Genomic DNA, 26,843 nt, shown 5'->3' with positions numbered 1-26,843 from the left:
ACAATAGTGCATTTGGAGTGCATTGATGATATCTTTCCATAGATTTGTCACATGATATAGTTTTGAGGTACGTAGATATGGGCTATCCATGCCCCCTTTTTTATGTCATATTGTTGACTGTAATATGGTTGGTTGCTCTTACAAGGCCCCTTTGGGGTTCATATTTTTCCTAATGACTTATACACACCTTATTATCTACTATTTAAAGAATAAGGGGCTCTCTCACACGCATTTTGTTGAGCATCTCCACCCACATCCTGTGTTCTCTCTCTCTCTCTCTCTCTCTCTCTCTCTCTCTCTCTCTCTCTCTCTCTCTCTCTCTCTCTCTCTCTCTCTCTCTCTCTCTCTGCACATGTAGTGCATTCATGCACTCACAATTGGTATCAGAGCTTTGGATTTGCGATAGATGGAGTGCTACAGAGAAGTGAGCTTTCGGTTGTGGCAAGCTCGTTTTCCTTGGGAGCTTGTGTTCGGTGAGAAACCACCAAATCTGTGCTCATAGAAGCTTGAGGGACATTCCCAAGAGGGTGTATTGCAAGTCTGTATGCTTTTTTGCAGCCATATTTGTAGGAAGAATGCATATTTGCATTTTTGTAGGTCATTTTTCAGGCTCCAAAATAGTGTTTCTTGCATAAGTTTTGCATACAGAATGCAATTTATGAAAGGGTGTAACCAGGGGTTTTGGCATTCTCTAGATACGATGGTGATGTCCATTAGAGCTGCTCTTGATATCTAATTTTTTTGCAGCAGTAGATGTTTGTTGTCCATCGAGGATTCCACACATGGTTTTCTCTCGGGTGTGAGATCACTATTGAATGGAGGTTTGCTCTCACATGGGAGGATATGATGTATGCTTCACTATGGAGTTTTTGCATGATTTTCTCTGCTTTTGATCATGTTTATGACATGCATGGTTATTATGGTTAGATAGCCAAAATATTGTCAAAACTTTGGCAAAATTTTTCCAGCAATTCTATGCACATGATTTGTTGTAATTTAGGTAGTGATTGCAAATTGCACTCATGGCTTGTGAGGTAGATTAGTGGGTATATGACTCAAATACCGCATTGGGTGATCTTGACGATTAGCTCACAAATTTTCACTGTCTTGTGTAGTAGGTACATCTCAAGTATTGACATTGCCAAAGATTTATGCTCGTTAATTCCGATTGAGGGATGTAGGGAGGCAGTGTAGCAACGGCCTAACTACAACCCACACAAAATTATCAATCCGTGGATTGGAAACTCGGCTAGCACTTGGACGCACGAGCATCATACGATGCATCAAAATAGAGGATTGAAAGGATTCTTCTACCCATCATAGAGAGAAGCCATGGAAGGGGCTTCCTCTAATCAACCACACAATTCTACTCACTAATCACTTTTCACACAATCATGTGATTGAAATTAACCTCTCACATCAGTCACCCTAATCACAACTCCTAATCACACAACTATACAAGCATACAATTAACATACCTACTTTGTGTTAGTGTGGCCATTCCAGCCAACCCCTCAATGCTACTACAGATGCACACACACTAATTACACACCTTGTAGAGAGAGACAAAGAGAAGGCATAGCCTTCACACACCATGGCCAATGGTGTCGATATAAGAGATTAACTTAAAAAGGGATTACAGATCTAGCATCCCAATAATACAATATCACTTCACATAATTAAAACAAAGAAGACTAATAAGAAAAAAGGTGCAATTGATTATTAGAAATCAAGAGCTACATGGGCATGAAAAGCCCATGACCCTCATGACCATCCACTCAACAAAAAAGAGAGCTCATCCAAGAACGCCTTCTCATTTAGCATAGGGCTCTTTTATAGTTTTGGGCTTCAAGCCGTTTAACTATGGGATAAAGTTGAGACCTTTAGCCTATATAATTTGGAACTCATAAATGAGCCCAAAACTTTATACAATGTGAATAGGAATTATTGTGCACATCAATATCACATCCCTAGCTTAGTGCATAATTGGTGTAGCATGTGTTAGCCGCTGCTAACATTCCCCCCTCCTAATTCGGCACACGTCCTCATGTGCCACTGAAGCAAAGCATGATGACATGATAGAAAGCACGTGCATGGAGGAATGTGGAGCTGCAAAACATAAAACAAGTCATGAGTATCAAAGGACAACAAGGATGAATAAAACATGAAGTGTAATGAAAACTTATGAAAAGTGATTTTTTTCTTCCAAAAGATGGGTCCTTCATAGCCAAAAATTAAACCACATAAAGCAAGAAAACACCTAAACTATCATGAAGATTAAACCATTGAAAATATTAGATTTATGCATGTAACACAAGGAATCAATTATGACCCTAGGCTAATGCAAGGTCATAAACCTACTAGTCTAAAAACTATATGAGCAATCTTAATAAGCATCCAAGTCTATCATGTCTATGGCCACAAAGAATCTCTTGATCTATTAGTACATTGTCACAACATTTTGAAGCTCATGGAAGATTTTTTTTAAACATTTTATAGACAAAACTAAAGAACATCACAAGGCAACCACCCCATGGAAAGTCAAGCTACGACTCTCGGATCCTTGAACCCTCAAGGAGGTGCTCCAAGAATCTACTAGTCTATCAAGGTGGCAACTAACTCCTATCTGATGGATGCAGGATGAAGAGTGCAAGAGAGGGAAGGAGAGAGGGGGAAGGGGATGGGGAGAACACATCATATGGTGGAGCTTGTGAGAATAAGGTTTCACTCTCCTTATTGCTCATTATAACCAAAGAATGAAATGGGCGCCCCCGGCCATAACCCGGCATGGCACTTGAAACCTAACAATCTCCCACTTGAAGGCCAACGTGGCCCAAGTGGCTAAAGAATGCAGAGTCTATTACGTAAAATTGTACAAACGTGAAGCATGACTATAGCTTCACCCTATGCCCATCATCTCTATGTAATGTGCAAAATGCTCTGAGGCTAAGCTCTTTGTTAAAGCATCCGCTGGGTTTTCATCCGTGTGAACTTTGACTAACTCAATGTGCTTTCTAGCCAAAATATCCCATACCACATGATACTTGACCTCTATGTGTTTTGACTTGGAATTGAACACGGGGTTCTTTGCCAACGCAATCGCACTCTGATTGTTGCAATGTAGCACTGGAGTCTGGTGTATACCATGGTCTCCCACTAGACCAGATAACCATATAAATTCCTTACTGGGACTAGAAAATGCAACATACTCTGCCTCAATGGTGGAAGACAAAGTGAAATTCTGGATACACGATCTCCAAGAAATTTTCGCTTTAGTGAACAAGAAAACATAGCCAAATGTGGATCATCTAGTGTCCACACAACCCTCATAATCCAACTCAGTGTATCCAACTATGGATGTATCACTGTTCCCAAAGTGTAAGAAATTGCTAGCTGAGCCCTTGATGTATCTCAAGATGTGCTTCACTGCTTCCCAATGCTTTCTACCTAGATTTTCCATAAACCTGCTAACCACTCCCAGTGCATATGCAATGTCTGGCCATGTGCTAACCATGGCAAGCATGAGACTCCCACTGCCAAAGAGTACGACACCTTTTTCATCTCTGCCTTTTCAACATCCATCGATTTGGGACAATCATGCTTGCTAAGTTTTTTGTATGCTTCCATTGGGGTACTCAATGCTTTCACCCCTTGCACATTAAAACATTCCAAGACCTTGTGAATATACTCTTCTTGTCAAAGTTCAAGTATACCACCTTTGCGATCTATTTTGATACGCATACCAAGAAAGTGATGTGCATCACCCAAATCTTTCATAGAAAACTGCTTCCTTAAGGCATCCTTGAGGAGTGCAATCTCATCTTTTGTCTTTCCGGCTATGAGCATATCATCCACGTACACAATAAAAATGATGAGGGAACCATTGTTCAAACTCTTTGTGCACAAGCAGTGATCCTCTTGGCTCTGTACGTAACCTTGAGACTGAATGTACTTATCAAATTGATGTCCCATTTACTTGAGCCTTGATTTAATCCATAAAAAGTTTTCTTGAGCCTACACACCAGTTCTGTCCATGTTGGCTTCTTAAGATTTATCACAAAACCCTCTGGCAGTTTCATGTAGACATCCTCCCATGAAGAAACGTGCTCTCTTCACATCCATTCGGACCAATTCCATGTTCTAGATGGATACTAGACCAAGAACAAGATGCAATGTAGTCATCTTGACCACTGGAGAAAAGATTTCATCAAAATCCACGGCTTTTGTTTGCTTGAACCCTTTAGCAACCAATCTTGCCTTATACTTAGGCTTGGGATCATCTATGATATACTTCTTCTTGTATATCCATTTGCATGGAAATGCGTGCTTACCCACCGGGTAACTCCGTCAATTGCCAAGTTTCATTTGCTAAAATCAAGTTATACTCAAATTGCATAACCTCTTCCCAATTCACACTATCATCCGTTTGAATGGCCTCTTTGTAGAAAGTGGGTTCATCGCAATTAGTGACTAGTAGATAGTCCAATCCTGGCTCAAACGGCTTAGGTGCACGAGATATACAAGTATATCTACGAAGTGCCTGAATGCTGGATTCTTCTCTCTCTAGAGCAACATGTGTGTGTGTACTAGTGGAAGGTGCATCGCTAGCATGCCAAACATTCTGTGTAAGAGGCGGTGAAGCAACATCCTCAAACCTTACTTTGCGATACTCAATGTCTTTCACTTAATATCTATGTATCTTAGACTCATTGAATATCACATGCCAGCTACTTATAACCTTCTTAGATTCTGAGTGCCAAAGAAGATATCCCATCTCTCCATCAACACCATACCCAATGAAGATGCACTTGTGTGATTTGGGGTCTAGCTTTTGTCTAAGATATTTTGGCACATGTGAGAATGCCTCATACTCAAACACACATAATTTGTCATAATTGGGCTCTTTTCCTGTCCACATCTCTTGCAAAACTTTGTACTTTAGTGGTATACTAGGTGATCGATTGATCAAGTAAGAAACCTGTAACAGCTTCTCCCCAAAACTCTTGAGGTGAGTTGGCCGTAGACAACATAGAAGTGACTCATTCCTGAATGGTTCTATTCATTCTCTTAGCCATACCGTTTTGAGCGGGTGTGTAAGGTGTGGTAAATTGTCTTCTAATGCCTCTTTTATTCTGCAAAAGTCCTTGAACTTGGAGGAAATGTACTCACCTCCATTGTCATTGTGAAAAGCTTTAAGCTTTCTACCCAATTGGTTCTCTACCAATGCTAAAATTTAATGAAAGACACTAAAAATGTCGCTCTTTTGCTTCAAGAGATAAATCCACACCTTTTTAGAAGTCGTCTATGAATGTGAGGAAGTATAACGCTCCCCCTAGAGAATTGACTGACATAGGTCCGCACAAGTCGCTATGAATGAGATCTAAAGGACTTCCTAACTCCTTGTCCAAAGGAGCTGATGTCAACCTAGTCTGTTTGCCATAGATGCAATGCTCACATACATAGAAGTTAGAGTAATCTAACACAATGATATAACCAGAATGCTACATGACTTTCATTCCCTTTTGAATCATATGTCCTAGCGGGCTATGCCACAACTCTATAGATGGTAGCATGGTATAAGGGCCTTCTCCTAGCCTTTATGCAAGGCCAACACATCTAAGCCACTGACTTAAAAGATGAAAAAGAAAAAGAAAATAATCGAAAGAAAAAAAATGTTCGAGAAAAATTTGGGCTCAATTTAAGCACCAAAGTATACTCACGGGACACTTCCGGCTTATGCCATGGGAACATGGACATAACCAATGCATAGGAAATTAGCTTTTCATTTTGGGGAAAAGATAAGATAAGGAAAAAGGAAAAAGAAAAAGTTGAAGGAGAAAATAAGGATAAGGTATGTAAATAACTTATTGAGAATGTTTTGATAACTAAAACAAGTTATCAAAGAAAGATAAGTTAACAAAATAAAGAAGATAAACTATCAAGATAAGTGAAAGAACTTATAAAAAATGTGCATAAAAAGAATGCTTTTCTTCTCATTTTTCACTTCTCTCCTTCATTTTCTCAAGGTGCAAACTTGAGAGTAAGTTTGAGAAAGCCATATCCAAACATCTTTCACACACACACACACACTAGTATACTGGTCATAAATGGTTTTTTAAGAAAAACTCCCAAAAAAAAAACAACCCCCCCCCCCCCCCGCCCCCCCCCTCCCCTTATGGTTGCATAATAAAGGTTCCCCCTTTTTTTGCCATATCATTAGAAACCGCCTTATATGGGGACTTGGCCCCCGCTTAACCAAAGTGTGAAGTAAAATCATTACACGGGAGAGGCAGCCCCTGTCCACTCTCTATCACCTTCCCCAGGCAATGGCGCCTACAGGCTTGCGCAGTTGAGGGCGGCCGATTGCATTCAACCTGCTGGTTCTGGGAGCGTGCATGACATCCTATATATACTGAGGTGAGGGCATACTCTGGCCCTCACTTAGCCCTGGAGTAGGTCTTTCTTTCTGCTCATTTTTTTGCTACTGTCTGAACTTGCTAAAATGGAGCTTGCCGCCCAAGTAACACAGGTACCTTACTACAAAGCTTCGGTTTTTGTTTAAATGTTGTTGTAGTACCTTGCAAGTGAAGAAAACTGTCGTCGGAGTTATGCACTGTATATTTGTCTTAGACATAAAGAGACAAACCCTTAAAGCCATATGGCTTAGCATTTGAGCAAAATAATGGTCTTTTAAAAGGGAGTACGTACAGGTAATTTAGGGATCGGCTCTATAAAAAGCCGCTGCATAACTGTTATTGCTACACCTAGGCATTGTTGTGGGCCTTTAGACTGCTTGTGCATAAAGAACAACTGTTTTTTTTGGCCTGTTTTTTTGACTGTATCAATGGGAAGAACACCTGAGGGAATGGTGTTAGCTATACAAATTGCTACATTGGATTTTTTTCTGCCACTTTAGGACCTTACCTGCATTTTTTAAGGTACCTGGTTATGGGTTTTTGATATTAGAAAATACTTGCATAAGTTGGTTTTCATTACAGGCTGTTATTGGCTCTGTTATAGCAGTTGGGAGTTGTTGTATGGGCTCTCGTTTAGCCGCCAATGGTTGTTTTAGGGGCTCAGTTTTTGTCGTTGCAGGTTTTTTCACTAATAGTTGTTATATTGGCCCTGTTGTAGCCGCTACAGAATGTTAATTTATTGATAAACAATATAATTGGAAACTATTTTTGATAGTTTGACGAACTGCTGCCGCACCATGAGTACAGATTGGCCCTCAAGATTTCATATGAGGAGACTGTGTGGGGTGTTATTTATCTCATTTAGTTGGCTTGATAAGTTAAAAACAATCTGTGTTAGCTTGGATTGATAAGCTGCTGGGTTTAAATCCAGTTTGGCACTTGAAATTTCATATAAAGCAACTGGTTGGGGTGTTATTTACTTCATCTAGTACCTCTGGTTGATGGACAAGTAAGGTATCTTACTCAGTCAAGGGCCGGACACTACCGTTTTGTAAGGGTTGCTAATGACTTGTGGATATCTTGGGATTATGAAGGTAAGTATATGACAGGTATTTTCGGCTTTGGCATAGCTTCCAAACTATGGCTCGTAAAAAAAGGGGATTCCATATTATAAAGAGGGAGTCTTGCTACCCTGCTAACTGGATATACTAGTGTTTTTAGCTGATACCGTTTGGGTCAAAAAATAGAAATTAAATGATTAGGCATCTTATACAGAAAAGGTCGGACACGACCTATCTTTGTCTAAAGGGATACCAATGATACCATGGGATTGCTAAAGTCTGAAGGTAAGTATATGGTTGCTATTTTTGGGCTTAAGAATAGCTACCGAGCTATGGATCTTGAAATGTTTGGATTCTTTGTGGACTTCACCACTCAGATTAGAAAGTAGAATGTACCACTCATTTTTTGATGATGTAATAAGAAAAGACTACTAACATACAAGTTCTAATAAATAACCTAGCTTGTCTAAAGTAATTAAATCCTATAAGATGGACATGGATAACAATTGATATGTTCCATTGATACCTGTAAAACACATCCAAGGCTAACTGAATTGTTGTCTTGTTTGGATGGATGCAGGCAAGGAATCTTTCTTATCTTGGAGGGTTTTATTTTCTTTGGCAAGCAACCTTACTGTAATGAGATACTCACTGAGGAACGGGGAAGTTCTTTTACTACTAATCTTACTGAAAGAGGATCTCTTTCCTACAATCGTTGTACCTAAATAATTCTGATAATGAGTTATTTTTGTACATATCAGTTCATTTTTCCTTGGCCAGCTGTCTTTTGAATGTAAAATTCAATTATGTCTTATTAGTTAAGATTTAAAAAGCTACAAACACATCCTATACATAAGGTTTCTTCTTTTCGGGGGAAACCGGGATGCTGGCCTAGGAAATTATCTTAGGAATGGAGCTCTAAATTGGACCCACAGTATGTAAATCCTTCATTGGTAGACTGGTGTTAGGTGGCCCCTTTTAGACCTTTTCCTGGTTCCCTGCTCACGGCTACCATAGTCTTTGACTTTGCTAGTTGAAGGTTTGCAGGACCAAGTATACTTTACAATATAGACAATTTGCTAAATTTTATGTCACCTCTGTTTCAGGAGTGCTCACGTTATAGAATGACAGCTCGCATGAGTACTAATCACAACCCTGAGAATCATGCAAAGATTCTTGATCAGATTAAGCTTGACCTTAAAGACCGTACACCAAAGAATGCCTTGGCTTCTAGAACTAGACCTTTCCTTCCTAGGAAAGCCAAATTATGTATTACATACTATGGCAAGAAAAAGTAAATCTGAACTCATTTTTTTTGTAGACTCTTGCTTTATCTCAAGGATTGGAACTTACCTCGGAGCCCCTCTCTGTGGCCTCCTCTCTTGTCCTCAGATGTATTAGCAGTTTGGATGCTTCACACCTTATTTATGATTCAGCTCTTGTCTCCGATAAAAAACTATCTGTCTTGCATATGTTGTCATTTAATGACCGGGTAAATTTTTTGACTACATTGGACAAAGACCCCCTAGAAGGTGTTAATTTGTTGTCCCAATATATTGCCCAACTTCCTGTCCTTGCTTCACAATACCAGCAAGAGCTTGCCCTGTTCTCCTCATCTAGAGCTGAGCTGCCAAACTTCCTTAGGAAACTCTGTGGGCTTAACCCCTCTTTTGTGTGCACTCTAAATACCCCCTCCATCCCTCCAACTGGTGGCATTTTCTGTCAAAATAGTGCAGCACTAGAAGTAGTAAAAGAATTTCAAAATAATCTTTGCTCCCTTAATGATGTCAACCTCCTTGAGATGGTACCAAAAATCTCTAAAGTTTTTCCTGTCTTACCAATAAGACAAATAGAAATTGAATCTCTCGGAGTTGACCATCAACTGTGGGTTCTGCCAAACAAAGCCTTCCTGGCTTCTATTCTTAGTGAAGCCTGGGTGTACTTGGCCAACCTTCGTGCCTCAACTGTGGAAGACTGTAAACTCAAGATTCTTAAAGGTGGACAGTTCTTGGACAAGGGAGAACTGATTAAAGCACCCTTTAACCTTCATCTCATCGACCACTCCAAATGCCCCTCAAATACTGGATTGTACATACGTACTAAGGGTAGCATGGAATTTGAAAAAAGTAACCTAGATTTCTACACAGAGTCCATCTGGAATATCTTCAGCCCCTATGTGAAATATGCTTGCAGATTTCTTGACACCAAAGCTACCTGTGAATCAAGAATCATGTGGTTTGATCATGCAATATGGTTTATCCTCAACCATCTGGATCTTTTATTCCCAGAGAAACCGGTCGACTTTCATCTATCCCTCATCTGCTCATGGCTAGATGGACAGGCTAAGCAGATTGTGATTGCACAAATTGACTTTAATATCTTCCATGGTCTTATGCATGATATTCTAAAAGATATTTTACCAGATGAGCCCAGTCTATACCTCACCACTTATGCTAACTTTAAAGGGGTCAAGTTCATCACTAATCTGCTTAAACCTTGTATTGAAGATGGTGATTCTCCTACCCTAAAAATAGCTAACTCTTTGGCTACTCCCAACTCTTTCACCTCGTTTTTTACACCTAGCTCCTCGTCTAATCGAGGAAAAACTCATAGCTTTACAAGAGGGAGAGGCAGGTTCCCTGCAATCAGAAACTTCCCTGAAATCTAACCCATGAATATATTGCAGGTCTCTACAAACCCGTGTGGAAGAAGATTTCTCAGCAAAGAAGATTCAAATTGTGGTGCTATCTACATACACTGTCTGTTTCACAATATACTTCTAGATTGGATCTTACCAAAAAATCTTTTTTGTGAGTGCTTTGACTTATTTTTTGGGAATCATAACTCCCTGACAATATTCTCATAGGATGGAAATACCATCATCCTATAAAATGATTAGTTTTAAATAATGACTTTCTTAGACAAGAAACAATCCCTTACTGTACATGCATTCAATTTGCCTCATTCTGCAGAAATTTTGAAGGATTTGGTAACCATGTCTGTACTCAGGACCTAAGAATTATCGATAATGTCACAATACGTAAATTATTGGCCAAAGGGCTCAATCACATACCTAACTATCCAAAAAACCCTCACCTTGCCCTATCAGCTTTACTTAGCTGCCTCATTGACCTTGTCCGTGCTCTCCGACTGGAGATGACACTCCTACCGGACTTAAAGGAATTAGTGAGGGAAGGCTTCCTTCATAAAATTTCTCTACTTCCTAGGAAGTGGCTTTCTTCTGATAGCTCTTGGCTTACACCTCAACTAGCTCTTGATTTTCAACTAATCTCAAATAAATGGCTTGTGGTCGGGCTTGACAAAAGCTCCAACTGTCCTACTATTATGTGAAAATACCTTGCTTGGAAAGCAGCTCAGGATGGAGTATTAGGTAAAGAATTCTGTCATACTAATAATACGCCGCAAGATATCTCTAACAAGATCTCTAAACATTTAGGATAGCTTGTTACTCAATTAGTAACACCAGATTACCAGTACTATTTCCTACATATAAACTCCACAAACACAAATTCAAATGGATATCTGATGCTTCTAACTGTATCTTCACAGATATCACCAAAGATATTACTCTTTGCCTTGATATTATTCTCATAGAATTTGAGCTCATTTGTGCAGAGAAGCAGAGAATCTGCAAGGATTTCCTAAATATCCAGTATAATCACTTTTGGTTAACAAAAAACGCTACAAAATTCACACTTAACCTTCCTCAACATATCTTCCACATCTTTACAGCTGATATTACACAATGCTAGGAAAACATTCCACTTAGTGGAGATCTTGGCCTTAAGACCGTTTTAACTAAGGTTATTAATTTAGCCTTTACCAATGCTAAAAAGAGAAAGTATTGTTTTAATCTACCTATCCAAGAAACCCAGATGGATTCAAGCATCTCATTCCATACACCCTCTACACTTCAATGAGACAAAACTTTGCTCTTATATTTTCTGGCTCTTGAATAACTGCACTATTATTGCAGGCGGCTGCTGCTTTAACCAATGCCTTGGCATCCCTATGGGCTTCTCCTGCTCACCACTTATGTGTAATATTTACCTGGCTTTTTTTCAAATACAAATGGTGTCTTAAGAACATGGAAACTAACCATAAAATACTTCCAATATTCAATCATACTTTTAGATATATGGATGACATGCTTAGTGTTAACAACAGAATGTTCTCTAATGAGATTGATCTAATGTACCCCCACTGCCTGAAAATTGAGCCTTCTTCCCTCCCAGATAATTCGACTGTTTTTGGGGACTTTTGCAAATCGGCCCAATTTCTTAACCTTTCAATATCCCTTCACTCCCCATCTACAGGTGGATATGACCTTAGATTTATCTGGAGAAAGGATCTTCTTAAGCTTCCTCACATAGAATTCATTAAAATAAATAGAAATAGACCATACAAAGCCTCTATTTGCTCTTGTATTGGCCTTCTTTACTTAATTTTCTACTCTTCATCTACCTCCTCTTTGGCCTGGGAAGAGATATCTGTACTAGTTAAAAATATTGCCATAATGTATTTAACCATAATCAGATCCGAAACCCCATCATACAAGCTCTCATTCGGCATAACTGGCCTTGACTATTGTTTCAGAAAGAGAGTTTCATCTCTCATAAGGTAGTAGGCCCATACACAATGGGCCTACTACCGACCCATTGTGTGTGGTGCCTGGGTTAGGGCGGACACACACACACACACACACACACACACACACACACACACACACACACACACACACACACACACACACACACACACACACACACACTAGTATACTGGTCATAAGTGGTTTTCTAAGAAAAACTCCCCAAAAAAAGCAACCCCCCCCCCCCCCCCCCCCCCCTGGTTCCATAATAAAGGTTCCCCCTTTTTTTGCTATACCATTAGAAACCGCCTTATATGGGGACTTGGCCCTCGCTTAACCAAAGTGTGAAGTAAAATCATTACATGGGAGAGGCGGCCCTTGTCCACTCTCTATCACCTTCCCCAGGCAATGGCGTCTACAGGCTTGCGCAGTTGAGGGCGGCCGATTACATTCAACATGCTGGCTTTGGGAGCGTGCATGACATCCTATATATATTGAGGTGAGGGCATACTCTGGCCCTCACTTGGCCCTGGAGTAGGTCTTTCTTTCTGCTCATTTTTTTGCTACTGTTTGAACTTGCTAAAATGGGGCTTTCCGCCCAAGCAACATAGGTACCTTACTGCAAAACTTCGGTTTTTGCTTAAATGTTGTCGCAGTATCTTGCATGGTAAGTGAAGAAAACTGTCGTCAGAGTTATGAACTGTATGTTTGCTTAGACATAAAGAGACAAACCCTTAAAGCCATATGGCTTAGCATTTGAGCAAAATAATGGTCTTTTAAGAGGGAGTACCTACAGGTAATTTAGGGATCGGCTCTGTAAAAAGCTGCTGCATAACTGTTATTGCTAAACCTAGGCATTGTTGTGGGCCTTGGGACTGCTTGTGCATAAAGAGAAACTATTTTTTTGGCTAGGGATAGTGTGTTAATATCCTTGTGGTGTTTTTTAACTCGGGACTATTTAACCTAATAAGCCTTGGGTAAATTACTGGAGTAAAATTGGTACAGATATTTTTAAGGGTGCCTTTAATAAACACCTAACCATTAGTAGCTAGTTAAATTGCTAATGAAGAAAGGTGGTCGGGCTCGCTCTATCATTTTTTGCCCTCTTCTATGACCTACTGCAAGTCTGCAATACTGCACATTACCTTCCTTTTTCCCCTTATCTCTTGCCCCTATCTTATGTCTCTATCTCTCCTATCCCCCGTTCTCTGTACGAGATGAGGTTGCTGTAGAAGCTGGGCCCGCCTCACTACCTCAGAAGGAATGTGGCCTCTTAATGATGTGGCGTTGTTGTATCATCTTCATCTCGAAGCTGGCCTGCCACACTACTGTAAGGGAAATGGCCATGAGCTCCCATCACTATAAAGGTGAGGGTTTTCTACTCACTTAGCATTGGTACTGTGTGGCTTTTGTGATCGTGTGAGTACTTGTGTGCTTTGAGAGTGTGAGGTTTTTTTCCGCAAGGGTGTCGGGTTTAGTAATGGGCTATATGACTAAAGGCAAGGGTAAAATTGCTATTGTAGAGTTGGCCGCTCCGACACCATCTCAGGTGAGTTACAAACTACTGTCCATTTGATGTGGTATGATTCATTTGATGCTATGGTACCATCCCTCATACTTGTACTGTAATGACTTCCAATGAGTCCCTTTTTTTTTGGCTATGGTTGGTTGGTTTATTTTCCTGTAGGAAATGCTTTCCTTTTATCGGTAAATCTTAAAGAAGTCCCATAGTGTGTATCGGTGGCCTTGGTTTGTGATTGCCTGTCAAAATGTAGGGCTTGTTCTGTTGATGCATATAGATGGTCCTGTCATTAGCTCAGAATGTTTCACGTGGAAGGAAAGTAGCCTCCTGCAATAATGGATGAATGGTGTCTTAAAAAGCTTCAAACTTGGTGAAGGACACTATATGGTAATGTTGACCTACATGGTGGGAATAATCATTGGCCTATCATGGGTACGAACCGGTCATAGGCATGTTTTTTTAATAAAAATCATTGAATAAAGCTTTCCTCTTACAATATTGGTTGATTGTTGACCTACCTGGTGGCAATAATCATTGGCATGGGTACAAAGCGGTCATAGGCATGGTTTTTTAATAAAAATCATTGAGTAAAGATTTTCTCTTACAGTACTACTTGATTGTTAACTTGAACCTTTGTTTTGATTAGAATAAGATGATTGAAGTACTGCCTATTACTTGGTGATAGAACCTATAAAGTTAACCTACTGCTAGGTAATAAACCATGACCTGGTAAATTTGGTTGATTTTAACAAATTATTGCAGCAGGTATGCTTCTATTGGGTAATTCTAGGTTGGATACTGAGCTTAGTACTCTTGCTCAAATCTAATCTATATCGTCTATGTAGAGGGTGATTCTGGGTTGGAAACCGAGCTTACCACTCATGCTCAATTCTAGTCTATACTGTCAATTTCTGCTCACTTAGCCATGGTTGGGTGGTTGTGATTGACGGTGGCCACAATGGTTATTCTATTGTACCTATATAGAGGGCTGATTGGTGTATGACCCCTAATAGTGGGGTAACCTACTTGTGGGGTGATAGACATTGGCCTATATGGTCTGGTAATTTTTTCGTGGTGGTTATACTAAGGTAATGTGACTCTGATTGCTCTATGAACGCTGAGAATAGCGGAATTAAGAGAATTAAGGTAAGCATTTTTGTGAGATCACTTTGAGAACATAGAAGGTGAACTTAATTGATGGTATCAACATAAACATAGTACTTAAGTAACTTGGCATGAACAATACTTTTGCAAGAAAGAGAGTATTAGAGAACATGACAATAGTTGAGGACCGGATTTACTTAGAGCTGGTCCCCCCTCCAAAAGGCGTTTGTATTATAGATTCTCCCATCAAGAGCGACTTTGTTACAATACAATCTTTGTGTTCCTTGTGACCTTGGTGATGCTATGAAGATGGAAAGCTTCATGCATCACGATCTTAACATAAACTTTGCAAAAAACATTAACTATCCCAAAGCCTCAGTCCCAAGGATCCAAACACCTTTGAAGGTGGAGAGAGCTAGCGGGAAATGAGGGTAGGGAAGAGGAAGAAGAAACATTTCATAGGAGAAAGAAATAGTTCCTCACTTATCATCACTCTTCTTGCTTAGCATAGCATAATAGCATAGTAATGAAGATGAAGAAGATGGCAAGCTTAAGCATTGAAGCATGGCTCTTGGTTGGATTTGCATTCCATAGCAAAGAGTGTTGGTGTAGGCTCTCCACTTCTCAAAAAACTTGGAGAAGGAGATGGAGCTCTTGCACTTTGCACTCCACACAATGAGAGAATGTGTGTGTGTGAGTGGGAGAGTATACCCGGCCGCCTCTCATGCTTGGTCCACACCTCTCTCTCTCTCTTTGTCTCTCTCTAGTAATATTTAATTATTTCATTTGGACATGTGTCCTCTTTTTTTTCTTTGAGAGAAAGAACTTAATTATTTATTTTTATGTATCTAATTCTCATTGGGCCCCTTTAAACCCTAACTAATAGCATTCAGGCACATCATGAGGACCCATGCGGAGGATCATTTTGAACATGTGTCTTTTATGCTTATTAAGTCATTTGGTTGAATTGGATACTTCAAAGACTTAGTCAATCAAGCAAGTATGTGTCTTTTATGCTTCTTAAGTCATTTGTTTTGAATTGAATACTTCAAGCCTTAGTCAATCAAGCATGGAACGTTTTATGCCTCTTGAGACTTTATATTTGAATTTAACATTTCAAGAACCTTAGTCATTTTATGCATAAAAATCACCTCAAGCTTTGGACAAGGTTCCCACAACCACTTTAAGCATCTTAGCACCTCATGCTTGGGTAGGATTCCCACCTCAAGGTTTTCACTAGCTTGCGTAAGGTCAAAGGACTTTTTAACACTAACTTTTGGAGGTATTTAATGAAGCTAACCGTAAGGTCTTTTAAGCTCCATTAAATGCACATTTCTCTTTGATAGACTACCTCCGTTTGCAACCCTTTTGAGATGTAACCATATCTCCTCTTGGTCCCTTGCTGAGGTAAATCTAGAAGCTCTTATTGCATATTGCTCTTTGGTAGATCGTCTCCTTTTGGACTTCTATTGAGATACAACCATTTGTCCTTTTGGTTCCCTGTTGAGATAGGTCTAGAAGCACATATATGTATCCTAACTCTTGTTCCCCTTTTATCTTCCCATATTAAGTGATCAATTTAATATGAAAAAATCATTTGGTAAAATTAGATATTATATTTTATGACAGTTCCACTCTTGTCCAGTTAAGGTCCATGCTGTGGCATCTATGGTTCCTGGGCATAATTGATTAAATGCACCGAATGACTGGTTGGTTATAATGATGGTGATTGATTATGGTTATGGTTAGGATGGGTTGTGAATTATGATAATGTTGGTTGTAAATTAAGATGATCATAAGGCCTTATATGGTCGTGTATTACATAGAGGATACGGGCATTTGTGGCACACTTCCGTGGATTTTGTTTTGAACAAATAATGATTATAGGGTTTAATACTTACTATCCTACATAGGGTCTCTGACTTCAACTAAATAATGTTGGGATTATTTACTCATGTCTTTTTATGTTACAGGTGACTCCAAGGTATAGATTGACCGTCGTATGAGTACTGTCACTGACCCTAAAAAAATAGCAGCAATTAATGCCAAACTCTGTAAAGGAAAGAAATAGAAATAGTATGCTTTGGTACTAATTGATAGCTCATGGTTATGATTTGGTACTATTGGTAGCTCCTGGTTATGATTTTTGGTACTAATTGGTAGCTCATGGTTATGATTTGGTACTAATTGGTAGCTCATGGTTATGATTTGGTACTAATTGGTAGCTCTTGGTTATGATCTGGTACTAATTTTGGTAGTTTACGATTGTTTGGTGACCTGCTAGTTTTTGGTACTAATTAGTAGTATGATGGCTTTGGTATTGTCTGCTAGGTTTTGGTACTGATTAGTAGTATGATGGATTTGGTACTGTGTGCTAGTTCTTGGTACTAATTGGTAGTATGATGGCTTTGGTATTGTCTACTAGTTTTTGATACTAATTGGTGATGGCCTTGGTACTGTCCGCTAGTTTTTGGTAGTAACTGGTAGTATAATTGCCTTGGTACTTTTTGCTACTATTTGATACTAATTGGTAGTATGATGGCCTTGGTAGTGTCTGCTACATTTTGGTCATAATTTGTAGCATGATGCCTTTGGTACTGTTTGCTAGCTTTTGGGTTCTAATTTGGGACTGTTTGTATTGTTGCTGGTTGACAACAGGCTGAGTATGATGTGCTGGAGGCAACATGGAAGGAAGCACAAGGCCATGTCCTATTTGTGAAGCAGATGATTGCCGATGTTCAACACAGGAAGAGATTTATGTTATATCCTAGGCCCCAGGTTGTTGATTCGGGGGAGATGATCCATGCGTTTGGAATGTGTGTTGCATGTGGCGAGCTCTTGGAGTCTGTAGGAGTTGTAGTAACCTTAATGCTTGAGTGCCAACATCAGTATCACTCCCTTTGCTTTAGTGCTTTGCTACTAAGCAGGGATCATTGTGCCAAACCTAGTTGTAACATGGTGATCCTTGAGGTGACAAAGTCATGGGTCAGTGGGCATCGTGGTGTGAAGAGTAAGTATGTGTGTGTTTTGAAAATCATATGCTTATTTTCACTGAATGTGAGGTTGTTTGTAAGTATGCTCTGTATTTCTCAGTTTTTGCAGAGGAAGAGGATGCTGCAGAGGCTGGGCCCGGTGGGAAAAATGGACAGGCAGTCAAGGATGGACCGAATGCCACAAAATCTGCTGCAAGTCATGAATGGGAGGAGGATGAGGATACTACACAGATAAGGGATGTCCTCCGAGATTTAAAGCATGGTGGTGTGGAAGGGAAAGGGATTGAGAAGGGACAACATTGTGATATCATGCGGGACAACGAAGAAAACACTGACCATGAGGACAAAGATGCTAAAAGGAATAAAGACAATGTTGGAGGTAAAGTGCCTCACATAGTGGAGCTGGATGGATCATATGCTACTGCCAAGGGTCTTGAGGATCAAGTCACTAGGGAGGACGAGAACAGGCAAAGGGAAGGTGCAAGGGAAGAGTCCACTATGGGGGAGGAGGACAAGAAGGGAGTTAAGGGGGAGGCCAAGAGGGGGGTGGAAGCCAGGGATGACAAATGTGCAAAGGATACCAAGAAAGGGGATGACGGGGAGGCCAGGAAGGGGGAAGAGGAAGAAAAGGAAAAGGCAGGCAATGCGATGAAGGGGGACGGGCCCGAGGATGCCAAGAATGAAGTGGTAGTGGAGGATGTAAAAGTGGACAATGCTAACGGGAGTGCGGATCCTGAAGTTGAAGATGCTGTGCAAAAGATGTCAGGTGATTCCACTGATTTGGTGACCCTGTCATAGCTTTCTAGTCTACAAAGAAAGAAGCGCAACCGCGCCTCTGACCAGTTTTCTTGTGCATGCAAGCTGTAGCCCTTCTCATACGCTTATGTATTTTGCACATTGTGATTTTTATTCTACCAATACAATCAACTTTTGGCCTTTGTCTTTCATCAGTTGTGTTCCAATGTAACTATTCACTATGGTACAATACTGTTGGGGTATAAAGCCCAATGGTCGCCCAAGTAAGTGGGCGGGCCGCCAGGTATGTACACATATTCTTTTGTAAAAACCTAATAAGAACTCACTATGCTCTACACATTACAGTAGAGCGAGTTCACCATATCATCGTGCTCTTCTTCTCGCACTCTCTCTCACGTCACACTTCCGCTCGTACTCCTTCAACTGGTATCAGAGCTCAGATCGAGGCTCGGGGCAGCATTTGCAGGTAGCCAGAGTCACCTGCTCAGATTGGAGTGAGATTCGACAGGCAAAGACACGGCCCCAAATCTTGTGGGAGAGCCCATAGGGCATGGTGTTCTCAAAATTTCATTCTGAGATCATCTCGGCCACTGTTCGGCTTCGAAAAAGTTCTGCGCACGCCATTTTCGACTACGTGGTCTCAGCGGGTGTAGATCCAACTCTACAAATTTGGGGTTTCGGCCTACGACTACAGGTGCTGAGGATATCGGCACTCCCAGAGTGCTGATTTTTGGCTATCTACACATCGAAGGACGGCTCACAGTTCTTGGAGGCGTGTCACATACGACACGGACGCATCTACACACAGAGTGTAGGCGACATCCAATAGTTCATCAGGTAGCTCGTGTTTGCTGCTTGATATTCCAGATTTCATCCTGACATTGCAGGTACTTCCACATGGGATGTATTGTCAGAGATGATGTATGTCTGTTGAGGGTTTGCTAGCTGTGAGTCACGCAGCAAACAACCGCCGCAACGGTTACAACATATAGTGGGAAATTTGTGGATGTATGACTTTGTGGGAAGTCTATGTACTGTCAGATTTACTGCAGCCTTTGTTGAGGGTTGAGTGAGGTTTTATTGAGCTAGGGGATTCTTGAATGTTGATATCCTTTTGGTGATACAGGTCTTGGAGCGATCCCTCGAGCACCCTTAGATAGGCAGCTAGGATGTATTGACTGTGAGTTAGACAGTTGGGATTGCATCTTTGCTTTACTGCCATTGAGGCATTGTCACAGTCTATGCTTACAGGACAGTGACAGGACAGTGACAGATAGTACAGGTGCAGGACAGGTTTACCCGCAGCTTACAGTGTCAGAGAGACAGTGTTTTTTGAGCTGTTTTTGGTTTGTTTTTTGAGTACACCAGAGCCATTTTACAAAGAAGACTTTGCCGAAATTTATGCAGAATATGAAGCTTTCTTGGTTCATTTGACAGGTTGATATTGGTTCAGAGGTCAGTTTACAGGGGAAACTTTGCCAAATTTTTCCGAAGAAAGTAAACCACTGTGAAGCGTAGCTATGGCTGGATCACAGGACACTGCTCTTTACAATATCAAGAAGCTGGATGGAACCAATTTCCCATTGTGGAAGAAGCAGATTTGGCACGTGTTGGTACAAAAGAAGAAGATAAAACCTATAAAGCTAAAGGGGATAAAACCAGAACATATGAACGAAGATGAATGGAGCGAAATGGATGAATTGGCACTTTCTACCATTATGATGACTTTGGCAGAAAGCGTTTACTTCAATGTAGCAGACGAAATGTCGGCTTATCAAGCATGGATAAAGCTGAGTGATCTTTATGAGAAGCAGAGTGCAGCTTCACAGGTATACTGGCTTAAGAAGCTTGTTGACTTGAAGATGAAAGAAGGGACCCCTATGTCCAATCATCTAAATGAATTCAACACCATCTACAGTCAGTTGTCAGCTCAAGGTGTCAAGTTTGATGAACCTGTTAGAGCTATGTTTCTGTTGAACACATTGCCGGAAAGTTGGGACACTTTTCGCACAGCTTTGAGTAATTCTGCACCTCCAGATGGTGTAGAAGGAAGCAGGTGTAGAAGGAAGTGTGCTTATTGAAGAAACCAATAGAAATACAATCGAAAAAGGCAAAGGAACAACCTTAGTTGTCAGGGGAAGGACCAAAGAAAAGTACAAAGGTGGAAAGAGGAATCAGTCTCGTAGCAAGTCCCGTAGTGCTAAAGGCAAGAGTGACATAGAATGCTACCATTGTGGCAAGAAGGGTCACATGAAAAGAGACTGCAGAGAATGGAAAGCAGAAAAAGGCAAAGAGAAAGCTGAAGACCATGGTGAGAAGAACAAGTCCTCAGTGAAGATTCAAGAAATAAATGTGACAAACACTGTTGCAGAGGATGACAGTCTAGTGTCAGGAGACATCTACTTCTTGAAGAATACAATGGACTCAGGTCTTCTTACAACATCTGATGGAAATGCACTGAGTGACTGGATTATTGACTCAGGGGCTTCGACAAAGTTCTGCGCAGGCCATCTTCGACTACGTGGTCTCAGCAGGTGCAGATCTGACTCTAGAAATTTGGGGTTTCGGCCTACGACTGCAGGTGCTGAGGATATCGGCACTCCCAGAGTGTTGATTTGTGGCTGTCTACACATCGAAGGACGGCTCACAGTTCTTGGAGGCGTGTCACATACGACACGGGCGTATCTACACACAGATTGTAGGCGACATCCACTAGTTCATCAGGTAGCTTGTGTTTGATGCTTGATATTCCAGAATTATCCTGACATTGCACGTACTTCCACATGGGATATATTGTCAGAGATGATGTATGTTTGTTGAGGGTTTGCTGGCTGTGAGTCACAAAGCAAACAACCGCTGCAGCGGTTACAACATATAGTGGGAAATTTGTGGATGTATGATTTTGTGGGAAGTCTATGTATTGTCAAATTTACTGCCCCCTTTGTTGAGGGTCGAGTGAGGTTTTATTGAGCTGGGGGATTCTCGAATGTTGATATCCTTTCGGTGATACAGGTCTTGGAGCGATCCCTCAAGCACCCTTAGATAGGCAGCTAGGATGTATTGATTGTGAGTTAGACATTTGGGATTTCATCTTTTCTTTACTGCCGTTGAGGCATTGTCGCAGTTTATGCTTACAGGACAGTGACAGGACAGTGAGAGACAGTACAGGTGCAAGACAGGTTTACCCGCAGCTTACAGTGTCAGAGAGACAGTGTTTTTTGAGCTGTTTTTTGGTCTATTTCTGAGTACACCAGAGCCATTTTACAAAGGAGACTCTGCCGAAATTTTTGCAGAATGTGAATCTTTCTTGGTTCATTTGACAGGTTTATATTGGTTCAGAGGTCAGGTTACAGGGGAAACTCTGCCAAATTTTTCCCAAGAAACTAAACTACTGTGAAGCGTAGCTATGGTTGGATCACAGGACACTGCTCTTTACAATATCAAGAAGCTGGATGGAACCAATTTCCCATTGTGGAAGAAGCAGATTTGGCACGTGTTGGTACAAAATAAACAGATAAAACCTATAAAGCTCAAGGGGATAAAACCACAAGATATGGATGAAGATGAATGGAGTGAAATGGATGAATTGGCACTTTCTACCATTATGCTGACTTTGGCAGAAAGCATTTACTTCAATGTAGCAGACGAGATGTCGGCTTATGAAGCATGGACAAAGCTGAGTGATCTTTATGAGAAGTAGAGTCTAGCTTCACAGGTATACTGGCTTAAGAAGCTTGTTGACTTGAAGATGAAAGAAGGGACACCTATGTCCAATCATTTGAATGAATTCAACACCATCTACAGTGAGTTGTCAGCTCAAGGTGTCAAGTTTGATGAACCTGTTAGAGCTATGTTTCTGTTGAACACATTGCCGGAAAGTTGGGACACTTTTCGCACAGCTTTGAGTAATTCTGCACCTCCAGATGGTGTAGAAGGAAGCAGGTGTAGAAGGAAGTGTGCTTATTGAAGAAACCAATAGAAATACAATCGAAAAAGGCAAAGGAACAACCTTAGTTGTCAGGGGAAGGACCAAAGAAAAGTACAAAGGTGGAAAGAGGAATCAGTCTCGTAGCAAGTCCCACAGTGCTAAAGGCAAGAGTGACATAGAATGCTACCATTGTGGCAAGAAGGGTCACATGAGAAGAGAGTGCAGACAATGGAAAGCAGAAAAAGGCAAAGAGAAAGCTGAAGACCATGGTGAGAAGAACAAGTCCTTAGTGACTCGATTCAAGAAATAAATGTGACAAACATTGTTGCAGAGGATGACAGTCTAGTGTCAGGAGACATCTACTTCTTGAAGAATCCAATGGACTCAGCTCTTCTTACAATATCTGATGGAAATGCACTAAGTGACTGGATTATAAACTCAGGGGCATCACTTCATGTGTCTCCAAACAAGGAGTGGTTTACCTCTTATGTGACCACTAAAGATCATGTTCGGCAAGGCAATGGGCAGACATGTGAGATCTTAGGTGTTGGAGATGTTCAATTGAAGTTTCAGAATGGCTCTTCTTTCACGTTGAAGAATGTGAGACATGTTCCCGCAATTACAAAGAGCTTGATCAACACATGTTTACTTGATGATGCTGGCTATGTCACTACTTTTGGACAGAACATGTGGAAGATATCCAAGGGTTCTATGACAGTAGCACATGGAGTAAAGTCTGGAGGACTTTACATGATTTATGTATCAAATGTCTCTAAAAATGTAATCAATCTAATCGAGCAGCTGAACGTTTCTTTGTGGCATAGCCGGTTAGGACATATGTCCAAGAAGGGAATGGAAATCTTGTCTCGTTCTAGTTATTTGCCTGGCTTTTCATTTAATGATTTTGAATTCTATGAGCATTGTCTGTATAGTAAGCAAACACAGCAGCCACATAAGCATAGAAGCAGTAGAAGAGATACACAGTTGGCACTTGCTCATAGTGATTTGTGTGGACCTATGCCTAACCTATCTCTAGGGGGAGCTTCTTACTTTATGACATTTATAGATGATTACTTGAGGAGAGTATGGGTTTACTTTCTTAAGCACAAGGATGAAGCGTTTAGTGTTTTCAAAACGTTTGTGACACTTGTGGAGAATCTGAGTGGCAAGAAGCTTAAATGCTTACGCACTGACAATGGTGGAGAGTATGTTTCAAAGGCCTTTCAGGACTTTTGTGAGTCAAAAGGTATAAAACGTGAACTTACTGCTCCTTACAATCCTCCTCAAAATGGTGTTGCTGAGAGGATGAATAGGACCATACAAGAGAAGGTCAGAAGTATGTTGTCTAATGCACAGTTGCCAAATGGGTTTTGGGCTGAAGCTGTATCAACAACAGTTCATCTTATAAATAGATCTCCTAGCAAGGTTTTGCAGAAGGATTCAGTGCCAAAGATGGTATGGTCAGGCAAAATGCCCTCATACAAGCATCTAAGAGTCTTTGGCTATGAGGCATATACTCACGTTCCAAAGGAATTTAGGAACAAACTTGAGCCAAAGAGTAGAAAGTACATCTTTCTAGGCTATGGTAATTCTGGTGAGATGGGGTACCGACTTTGGGATCCGAAATCCAGAAAGGTTATCCGCAGCAATGATGTTCACTTTAATGAATCCAAATATCATTCTAAACCAGAGAGGGTTGAGGAGATTAGAAGAGTTGTCTTCCAAGAAGATGGACCTGCACGTGCAAGACAAAATGTCAGGGCTCAAGAGGAGTAAGGACAAGATAGATTGGAACCACAGGTTGTGGCTGAGCTTGAGCCACAAATTTTGCGTAGATCTAGACGTATCACGCGACCTTCTGATCGGTTTGTTCCATCTATGAACTATGTCATGTTGATTGATTGCAATGAGCCTTCATGTTACAAGGAAGCAGTGCCAATGAAGGACTCCAAGAATTGGCAATTGGCCATGCAGTCAAAGATGACAGCTCTGCATAAAAACCAGACATGGAAGCTAGTTAAATTACCACAGGGTAGAAAGGATCTACCTTGTAAATGGGTTTACAAGTATAAGATCATCGCTCATGATAGTCACCCAAAGTACAAAGCAAGGCTTGTTGCCAAGGGCTTTAAGCAAGAACAAGGCATTGAATTTGATAAAGTCTTCTCTCCGGTGGTCAAGATGACTACATTGCGATGCTTTCTTGCATTGGTTGCCATATTAGATTTGGTGTTGCACCAAATGGATGTCAAGACAGCGTTCTTGCATGGTGATTTAGATGTGGAAATTTACATGCAGCAGCCAGAAGGTTTTGTTGAGAAAGGCAAGGAAGATTTGGTATGCCAGTTGTTAAAGAGTCTTTATGGCTTAAAACAATCACCGAGGGCATGGTACCATAAATTCCACAAGTTTATGATTTCTCAAGGCTACAAACATAGTGAGCTCGATCACTGTCTATATACAAAGAACGCTAAGGATGGTAGTTGGCTGATCCTTATTTTGTATGTGGATGACATGTTGATTGCTGGCAAGCACTTGGTAGAAATTTTAGCTTTGAAGTCAAAGATGGCAATCGTTTGACATGAAAGACATGGGTGAGGCAAGTCATATGCTTGGTATGCGCATTGAGAGAGACAGATCAAAGAAGTTGATTTGGTTATCTCAAACAGAGTATATTGACAAGGTTTTGCAACGTTTCAATATGGAGAATGGAAAGGCATTGAGTGTTCCATTGCCACCATATGTGAAACTTAGCAAACAAGATTGTCCTATGTCTGAGGAAGAACAGGCTGAAATGGATAAGATTCCATATGCTTCTGCAATGGGTAGTTTGATGTATGCAATGATTGCTACTCACCCAGACATTGCATTTGCAGTGGGAGTAGTAAGTCGATACATGTCAAACCCAGGCAAGAAACATTGGGAGGCACTGAAAGGAATATTGAGATTGCTGAAAGCTACAAAGAGTATGGGTATATGCTATGGGAGTCAAGAGCTAAGTGTAAAGGGTTTTACAGACTCAGATTATGTAGGTGACTTAGACAACCGAAGGTCTACGTCAGGGTATGTCTTTACATTGGCTGGTCGAGCAGTATCATGGCGTTCTAGATTACAAGATTGTGTTACTCAGTCTACTACAGAGGCTGAATATGTTGCAGCATCAGAGGCATGCAAAGAATCAATTTGGCTTAATCGACTAGTAACAGATTTGGGAATCAAAGAAGAGATGCCCGTGTTATATTGTGATAGTCATAGTGCTATACAACTGGCTCGCAATCCAGTTAATCACTCAAAGACAAAGCATGTGTATGTGAAGTATCATTTCATCAGGGAAATGCTCGAGGATAAGCAAATTCAGCTTGTCAAAGTTCACACCACAGAAAATCCCGCTGATCCACTTACAAAAGGACTTCCCTTAGAGAGCTTTGCGCATTTTCGCAAGCAGTTAGGTGTAGGGTAGTACATCACTTGTCTACATTTCTTGTATATTAGCTTCTCTCACACTTAAAGTACCACATTGGACTTTAAGTGGGAGGTTGTTGGGGTATAAAGCCCAATGTGGTCGCCCAGGTAAGTGGACGGGCCGCCAGGTATGTACACATATTCTTTTGTAAAAACCTAATAAGAACTCACTATGCTCTACACATTACAGTAGAGCGAGTTCACCATATTGTCGTGCTCTTCTTCTCGCACTCTCTCTCACGTCACACTTCCGCTCGTACTCCTTCAAATACAGTTTTCCAATGTTACTGCTCACTATGGTACAATGCAATTTTCCAATGTTACACTTCTACAGTGCAATACAATACCCAATTTGGTACTCTATAGTACCAAATTTGGTACTATATTGTACAATGCAGTTTTCTAATGTTACACTGCAGTTTGGTACAATGCAGTTTTCCAATGTTACACTTCTATTGTGCAATATTGTACCACAATATGATACTGTATATTACAATGCAATTTTCCAATGTTGCACTTCTACTGTGCAATATTGTAGCAAATATGATACTGTATGGTACCCAGTTTGGTATTGTATAGTACCCAATCTGGTACTATATACTACCAAATTTGGTGCTGTATAGTATCAGCTTTGGTACAGTATAGTATCAAATTCTGTACTTCTTGTGTCATAGTGGTGCTCTGTTTTTTATATAATGTTTGCATTGTATATTTGCCATCACTCATTTGGACTGTTGGTATTGTAGTATGGAAAGATGAGACACAACCAAACACAACACTTGCGGCTGATCTGGCTGCTAAACCTGGCCAGTTGATTGTGCTTGACCTTAATGGGGTCTTATCGACAAGCTACACAGAGCTGCGAGAAGGCCATTGGGTTTTGGCGGATGAGCTCCAACCACGGATTATCCATGTCAATAGCTCGCTCGTTTGTTGTGTAAGGCCAGATGCTGACGAGTTCATACGAACTCTTAAGAATAAAGCCAAGATAA

The sequence above is a fragment of the Adiantum capillus-veneris genome, chromosome 27 (genome assembly GCF_014529385.1).
Source record: "Adiantum capillus-veneris isolate H3 chromosome 27, ASM1452938v2, whole genome shotgun sequence".
Lineage (NCBI taxonomy): Eukaryota > Viridiplantae > Streptophyta > Polypodiopsida > Polypodiales > Pteridaceae > Adiantum > Adiantum capillus-veneris.
The sequence above is the reverse complement of the archived record's forward strand: the minus strand, read 5'-3'. Positions refer to the sequence as shown.